The 11,908-nt window shown below is 39.6% G+C and overlaps 1 long non-coding RNA gene across 1 annotated transcript; it reads left to right on the top strand.

The window, feature by feature from the left end:
• Positions 1 to 8,839: 8,839 nt before the first annotated feature.
• Positions 8,840 to 9,917, top strand: LOC104419867. Its single transcript, XR_005549755.1, has 2 exons — positions 8,840 to 9,528; positions 9,657 to 9,917. It is a non-coding gene; the product is annotated as an uncharacterized LOC104419867 (long non-coding RNA).
• Positions 9,918 to 11,908: the final 1,991 nt, after the last annotated feature.

Genomic DNA, 11,908 nt, shown 5'->3' with positions numbered 1-11,908 from the left:
TGGCACAATCAGACTCAGATTCTGGATCAGACTCAGACAGTGAATTTGAGGTAAGTGATTATAAAATCCCTGTCAAAGTCTCTAAATACATTGATGAATTATGTCTTAGTCTTAAGACTTCTCTAAAAAGGATTTCCGAACTTAAAAAGGAAAACTCAGTGTTAAAACAAAAGGAAAATATTTTAAAAGAAAAAGTGAAAAGTTTAGACTTGAATGTTTCTACTCTTAAGGAGAATGAAGATAAACTTTCAAAAGAAAATGTTTTCTTAAAAACCGACTTATCAAATATTTCAAAGAAATTTTCAATAGGGTCTGAAAAACTTGAAAAAGTTCTTTCGGTCAAAGACCTTACTTTAATAAGTCTGGTTTGGGTATGACAGCAGAAACAATTCCTTTAATTGATTTTCCAAAAGTAAAAGAAAGAATTAAGAAAAGACCGTCAAAAGAGGCTTACAAAAATCATTTCAAGAAAGTCTTTGTAAAGTCTGTAGGTCGAAGTGCTTTAAGGTGTTCAAAGTGTAACAATCGGGATCATTTTGAAAAAGAGTGTCCTATGGTTTGGAAGCCTGTTAAGAAAGTATGTCCTAGTAATGCTTATTCTACTAACACCAAAGGACCCAAGAAAATTTGGGTACCAAAGAAAGCTTGAGACTCTCTTTTGAATGCAGGTCTCGTCAAAAAAGAAAGTTAAGTGGTATCTTGACAGCGGATGTTCAAGACACATGACGGGAGACTCAAATTGCTTCATAAAGCTTGTTCAAGTGAATGGTGGAAAAGTTTCATTTGGAGGAAACAGCAAAGGAAGCATTGTGGGATTTGGAACTGTGAAAATTGGAAATCTCACAATAAGCAATGTCTCTCTAGTGGAAGGACTCAACTACAATCTTCTAAGTATTAGCCAATTGTGTGATCTTTTGGTTTCAAGATCTCCTTTCAAGAAGGCACATGTTCTGGAATTAGCAAAGACTCAACTCGTCTTTCATGGGTCGAAGGCATGGAAATATCTACCTCCTTGATGTAAAACCAAATGAAGCACAATGCCTAATCTCAATTCAAGATGAAGCAGTCTTATGGCATAGAAAGCTTGGCCATGTCAACATGAAACAATTAGCCAAAATCTCATCAAAGAAGCTTGTTCGAGGTCTACCTAAATTGCCATACCAAAAGTCTGATTCATGCACTCCATGCATTCTGGGAAAGCAGGTAAGAAATTCATTTAAGCAAATAAACCATGTTTCTACTAATCATGTACTACAGTTGCTTCATATGGATCTCTTCGGACCAACCAGAACCTAGAGCAATGGAGGTAAGAAATATTGCCTAGTAATTGTGGATGATTACTCCCGCTTTACTTGGGTATATTTCATTGCAAGTAAGTCAGAAACCTTTTCGTATTTTGAAAAATTTGCTAAAAAGGTTCAAAATGAAAAAGGATGTGCAATATCAAGCATAAGAACAGATCATGGAAGTGAATTTGAAAACCAAGATTTTACGAAATTTTGTGATAAATCTGGTTTTAATCATATGTTTTCCTCTCCATATACTCCAGAGCAAAATGGAGTTGTGGAAAGAAAGAATAGATCTCTTCAAGAAATGGCTAGAACACTTTTAATTGAAAGCAAAATTTCTTCACGATTTTGGGCTGAATTTGTTTCAACAGCATGCTATATTATAAATAGTCTTTTTAAGACCTATTTTAGAGAAAACCCCTATGAATTGTTCAAAGGTAAAAAGCCTATTGTTTCATACTTTCATGTGTTTGGTTGCAAATGCTTTATTTTGAAAAATGCAAATGATCGAGTTGGTAAGTTTGAAGAAAGATCAGATGAAGGCATCTTCCTTGGATATTCTATATCAAGCAAAGCCTACAGAGTCTACAACAAGAAAAGCCATTCAGTGGAGGAATCAACGAATGTTAAATTCCAAGACTCAATGCAAGATGAATCCAGTCAGACTCAGTATGAAGAGTCTGAACCTACTCCAGACCTTCCAATGCTTACAACTCAAGAAGCATCTCAGTCTCTGGAAGTCCAACATCAAGAAGCACATGAAGATTCAAATAAAGAAAGAGATCATCAACTAGGCAGAACAACCAGTAACTGGAAGCATAAATCCAGTCATCCTAAAGATCTCATTATTGGCGAAATCAATGAAGGAATCCGCACCAGATCAAAAAGGCGTGAAGAATCTAGTCTTTGTGGCTCTCATTTCTGAAATTGAACCAAAAAGCATAGAAGAAGCTTTATCGATGAAAGCTGGATCGAATCTATGCAAGAAGAACTCGAGACAATTCAACATCAATGATGTCCGGGAATTGACATCTAAACCAAAAGGTAAAACTGTTATTGGAACCAAATGGGTATTCAGGAACAAGATGAATGAAGAAGGAAAAGTCGTACGAAACAAAGCAAGACTCGTGGCCAAAGGATATACGCAAGAAGAAGGAATAGACTATGATGAGACTTACGCTCCAGTAGCAAGGTTAGAAGCTATTCGTCTATTACTTGCGTTTGCTTGTTATAAAAATTTCAGGTTATTCCAAATGAACGTCAAAAGTGCATTCCTAAATGGATTCATCCATGAGGAAGTTTATGTGGAACAACCACCTGGATTTGAAGACCCAAAGAAGCCGACTCGGTCTTGACCGAAAAGGCCTTGTATGGTTTAAAGCAAGCACCTCGAGCTTGGTACGACAGACTAAGTAAGTTCTTATTACAGAATGGTTTTGTCAAAGGTAAAGTAGATACTACATTGTTTATCAAAAGGAAAGCAAAAGCTTTTTGCTTGTTCAAATATATGTGGACGATATTATTTTTGGATCATCTAATGAAAGTCTATACAAGAAATTTTCTAAGTCTATGCGGGATGAGTTTGAAATGAGTATGATGGGAGAGTTAACATTCTTTCTTGGACTCCAAGTGAAACAAATGAAGGAAGGAACTTTTATTCATCAGGAAAAATATGCGAATGATCTTGTCAAAAGGTTTGGATTGGAAAAGTGCAAAAAGATCGACATACCAATGTCATGTTCTCAGAAGATAGACAAGGATGAAGAAGGGAAGAAAGTAGATCAAAAGCTGTACAGAGCATGATCGGTTCACTTCTTTATCTTACCTTTCTAGACCTGATATTTTGTTGAGTGTTTGCATTTGTGCTAGGTTTCAATCGGATCCCGAGAATCTCATCTCGGTGCTGTAAAACGTGTTATCAAATATGTTGCCTCATCTTCAAGCATCGGTCTCGGTATCCCAAGAAGGAGACTTTAATCTTCTAGGATACTCGGATGCGGATCTGGCCGGTTGCGAGTCGATAGAAAAGCACCTCCGGAACGTGTCAACTACTTGGAAACAGAACGGTGTCTTGGTTTTCGAGGAAGCAAAGCACTGTAGCTCTTTCTACAACAGAAGCAGAGTATGTAGCTCTTGGAAGCTGCTGTTCACAAATTCTATGGATAAAACAACAGCTACAAGACTTTGGGATTGAAGACTCATGCACAGAAATCAGATGTGACAACACTAGTGCGATCAATCTCACCAAAAATCCAATCCTTCATTCAAGAGCAAAGCATATTGAGATTCGACATCACTTCATTAGAGATCATATTCAAAATGGAGAAATCTCGATTAAATTTGTTGATTCAAAGAGTCAACTAGCGGATATATTCACAAAGCCTTTGGAGAAAAATCAATTCGATTTTATCCGTTCAAGACTCAACATTTTGAAGCTTGAAGAAGTTAAAGTCTAGAGACTCACCAACTCTAAGACTCTAATCTTTCAGACTTTAAATCCTCAGACTCAGACATTCGTGGCTATAGACTGTAAGTTGTATTTCATCTAAGAGGTACGAATTTTCATTTAGTTATTTTAACTCGAAAAGGTACGATCTTTTATTCAGATATTCTATAATCCGAATGAAATTTGAAGATTTTTTTTTAAAAAGAATAATTTTGGCAGTTATTGATTTTGAAAAGAAGTGATCGTTCACTTTCCTTGCACCGATTGAACTTCCCTTTTCAAAACTGAGTTATATATATATACAGTTTTTCTTTTCCCCAATCTTCAAAACCCTAAAAGGCACTCTCCTCCCGATACTGTTTCTACTGCTTGTTCGTTATCGAGAAAGTGGTCATTTTACTTGGGAAAGCAAGTGAAGGAATCTTCCAATCGACAAAGAAAGATGTCTTCTTCGAGGAAATCATCAAGAATCGCAAGCAGGGGACCACAAAGAATGGAGAAGGGACCGACTCACTTCGATCTCACCGAGGAAGAAGACTTAGCAAGTCGGCGACAAAGTCCGATTCGCTCTCATCCACGTCATTCAACACCTTCCGCCCCACAAGGTGAAAGTCATTTTCGGAAGAAGAGATAATCGAGGATGCCGACCCAAGAAGAGTTCAAAAGCCCTCCTTTTTGTATAAACTTTATCGTGCGTTGAAAAGCACAGGTACTCCATTGAATTATATAGATGAATTCCTTAAGGACAAAAATTATGGGAATGAGTATCTTTTTCTGAAGAAAATGGAGGAATGGGGAATTGCCCCGAAAGGAAAAGCAGAGGAAGCACTTGCGAACATTCCAAGTGATCCTCATATGCCAGACAAAATTTAATTGAAGGGAACGATGATGACAGAATGTTCCTTGAATTTCAACCGAAAATGGGAGTGGCAGCAAAGGTGAAAGGAAATCGGATGGATTTGTTCAAATCCAAGGATCAAGAAAAAGTGTATTCCGTGCTGTTGAAAAGAGGGGTGATAAACCCTAGAAGTGTCGATTTTGACTTCCTGGACGCCATCAACATAAACTTAAGAGAAAAGTTGAATTTGTTTCAACTTGAGAATTTTTGCTTTGACTCTACGAACTGGTATGCTCATCTGACCGCTTATTTCTATTCAAATCTTAGCTTTCTGGATGCGAATAGAATATCATTTAGTGTACGAGACCAAGTCTACTTGGTAGATGTGAATATGTTGGTTGATATAGTTGGAGTTGAACGAGGACGCTATCTACCAATCAAAGTCTCACCCGCCGCACTACTCTCTGGAACCGGTCAAAGATAGGGACACAGAGAAGAAAGTTACCTATTCCAGATGAATGCCATCAACATCGTGTTTCATAAGATTGTGATCAACTGTCTTAGACCAAAGTCTACGTCAAAGACTTCGTGTCTCTTTTCCGAAGCAAAGTTGATGTATGCGATCAACACAGACGGAAGTTCTCTCTTCCGCACACTATTCTCTTCCATATGTACGTAACAATGTCGAAAGACAAAGGACAATTGCCTTATCCTGTCTGGTGACCAAGATCTTCAGACACATGAATATTGAACCGCCTCAATCTCTTTGTGATCAACCGTGTGACAAGATGGTGGTAGGTTTGAAGATGTTAACGAAGATGCGTCTGCAAGAACTTTCCAAGGAAATGGAGAAATTCAGAGTGAAATCTCCTGTTCAGTCCGCTTCAAAGAGAAAAGGAAATGAGGCCATTTGAGCCCCATCGAAAAAGAAGAAAAGATCTCTCATCCTAGAGGATGAAGATCCTACTATTCAAGCACTAACAAGAACCAGACGTTCTGTGTCTCAGCCGAGAGAATTTCAGAAGAACCAGAGAGAAGAAGAAGAGTAGAGAGAGAAGGAGAAAGAAGCTGAAGAAGAGAAAGAAAAGTCTGCTGCTGAATCTGGAGATAAGGGAAATCTAGAGCATGATCATCACTCTTCCCCTTTGGATGTCCTAGAGACAAGGGGAGTTGGCGAGCAAGAAAAGTCTACACCTCATGCTGCAAATAGTGAAGGTCCAAGACAATCTCCAGTAGACCCAGAAGAATTTCAGGCTTCTAAATTGCCTGAAGAAGGTGATACGTCGACACCAAATCTGCAAGACTATACAGAAGCACCATCGTCTCCATCTGAAAAAGCTCATGCCCGGTAATGACGGACAATTCTGCAAATTTTCATCGCATCATGGATATTCTTCGGAAATGCGTGGCCAAATATATGCTCGGAATGTGAAATTCAAGCCATGAAGAATGCTGGACAAGCATCTTCTTGATCAGCCTGGAGGACAAGATGAAAGACCTCGCTCTGCAAATTCAAGCCAATGCCAAAGGAGAAGAGGTAGCTCATCTAAGGCAGGACTTCAAGAGGCTAGAAGGCGTAGTCCAGTCAATGGGAGAATTCCAGATCGTGCGCATTCCCAAGCAGACATGACTCCTTTCTCACCCTCTTTTTAATGATGACAAAAAGGGGGAGAACCAATTTGAACAAACAAACATTATTTTAAAACTTTGACTTTTGTGGTTATGTTTATGACTTGAGAACTTGAACTTGGGTGTGAGACTGAATTGGCTGTGGATTTTGATGCTTGACTGTTTGCATTTATATCAAGTATTGTTATATGGTATTACTCATGAAAGACTAACCTATTTGATGTGGATGCAGAGTCTGGTTGTTTATTAATCTTTATGAGTTACCCATATTGCTTGAGAAATGTTTTTGCAGGTCAAAGTTGTTCAAATCTACAAGAAAGTTTTGTCACCATCAAAAAGGGGGAGATTGTTGGAGAAATCTTTCCAGAATATTTTGAAGCTGACAAAACGTTTCTATTAGTCTAGTCTGGATATCGATAGTTAAAGTCTCAAGACTTTGTAATCTCAAGACTCAAGACTCAAGATTATTCTCACTGACAGTCTTTCTAATCCAGTGGCGAAGGATATCCGAAGCCGAAGTATATGGTTGGGGATTCGATCCAATCCTCTGGAAAAGATCCCTTGGTTGGATAATCACTACGGATTTTTTGATTCTTATCTAAGATCAATAGAAGATCCGATGGTCGACGAAACATTCTTGGAATGTTCTATTCTTGGAAACCAAAATCCTGATTGTATGGGCGAACATGATTGATGGGCTATCATCAGATTCCTTAAATAGCTCGGATGATCTTCTTAATTGATTCCGACCAACGAGTAGATTGGAGGAATTCCTTTGGTAAGTGCCAACGGCTATGATGGCATAAAGGAGTATAAAAGGAAGACGTTCTAGTTGTTTTAAGTGTGTGATCGATAGAAAAATTCCGAGTCTCGAAGAACCTTGATTGTTAGTCGATACGGTTCGAGCGAAAGTGTATACAGAGAGTGTTTATACTTGGTGATACCTTGAGCGAGTGTTGTAGATCATCTACATCGAGAAATCAAGGAAGATCAACACCGTAACATCTCTTTGTTCATAGTGGAATCCAGCCAATCGGCTGTCGGTGCGTAAGAGTGGACGTAGGCTTGAATCAAGCCGAACCACTATAAACCTCGTGTTTAATTCTCTCTTTCCCTTACTCGTCTTACGATTGATCTTTTTAATCCTTCATCTGTCTAAGTATTGTGCAATCTTCAAGAAAATTTTTATAAACCTATTCACCCCCCTCTAGGTACTCGTACTAGCATTATCAGCGAGGCCTCCTCGCCGGATCTAGCGAGGGCTCGCCTCGCCCGGCGACCGTGAGGCGAGCTCGCGCCTGTGGACGGCGAGGCCCCTAGCCGGATCTCGGTGAGGGCTCGACTCGCGGTCGCCGGGCGAGGCGAGCCCTCGCCAGATCCGGCGAGGGGGGCTCGCCGTCGCGTCTGGCGAGGCCTCCTCGCCAGATCCGGTGGGGGCTCGCCTCGCCGGCGACCGCGAGGCGAGCTCGCTTCCAGCGACGGCGAAGCCCTCTCGCCGGATCCGGCGAGGGCTCGACTCGCGATTGCCGGGCGAGGCGAGCCCTCGCGATCCGGCGAGGGGGCTCGCCCTCGCGTCCTGGGCGAGGCCACCTCGCCAGATCCGGCGGGGGCTCGCCCGCCGGATCACCTGGTCCCGGCGACCGGCCCAGTCGGTTGGCTTCGGAGCCCAAGGAAGGAGGAAGAAAGAGGAAAAAAAAAAAAAAAAGAAGGAAAAAGGAAAAAAAAAAATTAATAAAAATGTTGAAAATAAAATATTATTAAAAAATCACGCTGGCGCCGGCCGGCTGCCATGTCAAGACGGCCGACCAATTTTGGTCGGATGGACTAAACTAGAACAAAAGTAAAAGGTTTAGGACCAAATTGGCAAAAAAAAAAAAAGTTTAAGACTGAATTGGCACAATTGCAATAGATTTATGACTTTTTTGGTAATTCTCCCGCTGATTTAGTCTTAAAATTTTTTACGTTATGCCAATTCAGTTCTTTCCAGCCAATTTTAACCAGATTTTGCTGACTAGACGCCTATCGGCTGATGTGGCCCGATCGGTCGACGTAGACAAATTTTAATAATATTTTAATATTATTATTATTTTTTTTCTTCCCTCTTCTTCCTCCAGCCGATCGCCGGACCTCGACGACCGGCCAAAGGTGACAACCAGCGAGGTCGAGGTCAACCTCGCCAACCACCTCGCCGGTGCCGCGAGGGTGGCCTCGCGCTAGGCGGCAAGGCTCACCCTCGCCAAATCTAGCGAGGTAAGCCTCGCCAGCTCGACGCGAGGCCAGCTTTCCTCGCTCCGTTCCTCGATCCCAATCTTGCCCTAGAAATTTGCTCCCTCTGCTCATCTTCGTCATCTCTAGGGTTTTACGGGAGCTTAGGGGTGTCCTTGGTTGCGCGGCTCCGGCCCTAGATTTTCACCTGGTTTCCCCCACGGCGGCAATCTGTCGGGCGAGGCTTGACCCTCGCCACCCAAGCCTCGAGGGCGACCTTGCATCGGGCGGGCGAGGCCACCCTTGCGGCCCTCGCAGCCACTAGCGAGGTGGTCGGTGAGGTTAACCTCGACCTCGCCACTGTCGCCTCTAGCAGCCGCCGAGGTTCGGTGACGAGACTGGAGGAAGAAGGGAGAAAGAAAAAAAGAATAAAATAATAAATTAATAAAATTAATAAAAGAGAAAAAAATTCAAAAATATTAAAATATTATTAAAAGTTGTCAACGTTAGCGCCGATTAGGCCATGTCAGCCGGCCAGCATCCAATCAACAAAATCCGGCTACAATTGGTTGGAAATGACTGAATTGGCACAACATAAAAATGTTTAGGACTAAATTGACACCAAAAAGAGGTTTAGGACTAAATCGGCACAAAGACAAAATGTTTAGGACTTTTTTGGCACTTTTCCCCCGATAATATGATCGGGCGAAAATCAGAATTTTAGGACAGAGCTGTTTTTTCTTTTTTCTTTTTTTTTTGGGATGTTAGTGCAGATTTGCTACATAGGAAAAGAAAGTATTTACTTTGTGACGTGCTTATCTAATTAAATGCATGACACGTACACTTTCTAGTTACCATATTTACCAAAAAGATTCAAATGTAAGTAAATACATATACCAAGACACATGTCCTCAATATCAAACTTTCTTTTTCTCTTTTTTAGTTTCTATGAATTCTAAAATATAACTTGGGAGAATTTTTTAAGGATTTTTCATGAAATCAAACCATGAAGAAGGTGCAGAGAGAGATGAAGGCAGGTGTCTGTTTATATATGACGAAGATCCACCAACACTAGTGTAAGCATATCTTTTGGATGCGCAAAAAACTGCAAGTGGATAGCGGTAAGGATTCTGCTTTGCCAAATAAATCCCCAACGTATTCCACGTTACTCTCTATTCCATTATGATCCACCAATATTATTGACTGCAAGCTACAAGATCGATTCATTGTTCGTTGCTTTTGATGGCAGATTCTCACGGCCGTCGAGGAATGTTGGATATGCTTCTCGACAGATGAATTCCTACAATGGTGTACTTACAAATAAAAGTGGATCCGTGTGGTGTAGAATTACATTTTCTCATATGACGTATACCTTTTGCATACATTTAACCTTAAAATCAGCTTTAGTCTTACACCCATGTCAATTGAAACGAACTATTGCGTTGAATTTGTTAATATGTACTTGCTCAATAAATGTGACTACTATACATTATATGCTATGTGTTGTTTATACTGTTTGTTGAGTGAAACTCAAGACGGGGCATCATAGTATCCACCAACTGCATTTGCAACCTGTGCACTTGTTCTCTTTCTTAGATGAGGGTATTAATTAATTGTCAATGTATTGACTTGTGAGGTTGGGCGATTCAAAGGAATACAACCTTAGTGTGGATTTATGAGGTCCTATGAAGGCCAGGTCAAGTGAGCTTATTAGTAAAGTTACATATTATCAAGTAAAAATCTTGGATGTATCTTGAGCAGATCTATGACTGCTATCATTTTTATTGTAATTATTAGGAGAAATACAAAAATGATTTTACAGTGCAAAAATAGAATATCAAAAAGTCCAACCGCTTGCTTCTTTCAAATGAAACTAGGATTTATAGTCCATTCAATACCATGTTAATCCAAAGGTCAAGGTAAGCTCAAAAGCTCGCCAAATAAAAAAGAGAAGCTTGTAGGTAATCAATTCAGAAAAATTATTATCGCGTCCAATGGATTCATCAGCATACATAAGACTTTTGGAATGCAAACGAGTGTGTCGAATGGTATTATTTTTCGATAGGACAACATCAGTAGAATGATCGAAATGCAGGGAAGATAATGATGTCCATATAAATTGCTCATGAACATAAACGTCATGCGTGCCTGAGAGACCTTAAATCATCACTACTTGGCCTCAAATTATTAACTGGAAATTAGGTGTGAACACAACAATTTCGGGATATAACTTTTTGGGACCGAAGATCTAGGATTTGCAAACACAATCATTCCTGCAGGTGGTTTAAGAGTGTGAATGCACAATTGTTTACTTCGCCCGAAGGAGAATGTCCAATGTTCATGTGCAAAAATCTCTTTTTGCCTCCTCTTTCTTCCTTTTTCGTGTGCTGATTATGAACCAGACAGAATCTTTTGATCATGGGACAATGCAGTCCACAACTAATTATTCTCCTACCCTGCCATGATTTTCAGACTAGAGTTTTTATTTCCCATGTTTCAATTACATATGATCAATTTAAATAAGGGACAGCATCTGCCACTTCTGCACAATCTTATGCGGTTGTCGTTGGCGATCACTTGCTCGGATAACTCATCATGGTGTGGAGACCTCAACTTCTAAAAGATTTTGGAATCAATGAACAGTTGTTACAATTGGTATCTTTACTGTATATCAGATCTCGAGGCCAGGAAAGAAGAGCTTTTTATATATGGATGGATACTTATTTCTGTGTATCTTTTTCAGTTTCAATAAATTGTATACATGGATACTTACTGCAATTCATTTTCTCACTAATTAAATAAAATTCACGATTGTAAATTATATAATAGTGCCAAAATACAGTCCTAGTCTTTTGATGACCAACCACAACTATTGTTCTCCCCGACCACTGTAATTTGCAATACCATCAAAACTCTTTGTAGCATAGCTTCATATGCTTAGGAATAAGGTCGTTATATATTCTTAGTGCATCAAAAATTCGTGTGATACAACCGCACAAAGTCCAAGCTATATAGATTGCATTTGACTTAGATGTACTTAATTCAATGTGATATCAGTAACATAGCTTAGTTTTTGTTTCCCCTCACTAGTCAAGAACAAAGGATCCGCAATTCATCGAACTTTGTTATTTAACCTACCTGAGAAAGCACTCTGTGAGATGCTAAACATACTAATTTAGTAGGTCTATTTTCAATGTATGTTTGGACTTTTTATAAGCAAGATGTATTTTTCATGGTTTCCCGCCAAAGTTCTCTCTATTGTTCAAATTTCAAAAGATTTTAAAAAATTTATATGTCAACCTACATGTACAATTTGAAAGCTTTCGAGTGTTTCGGATTTAAAAAGCGCCATGTAAGCGCAATATTAAAAAAATAAAATAAGAGTCATTCTATAAACATGCTATTTTTTTTATTACCAGCGTGATATATGAATTTAAGTTGCGAAAATATGTATGTATATGAGTTTCACACTTGCCATAATTTGGCTCAATATGTACGCTT

The sequence above is a fragment of the Eucalyptus grandis genome, chromosome 3 (assembly GCF_016545825.1).
Source record: "Eucalyptus grandis isolate ANBG69807.140 chromosome 3, ASM1654582v1, whole genome shotgun sequence".
In the NCBI taxonomy this organism is placed as follows: Eukaryota; Viridiplantae; Streptophyta; class Magnoliopsida; order Myrtales; family Myrtaceae; genus Eucalyptus; species Eucalyptus grandis.
Note: the sequence above shows the minus strand (reverse complement) of the source record. Positions and strands in the feature narration are given on the sequence as shown.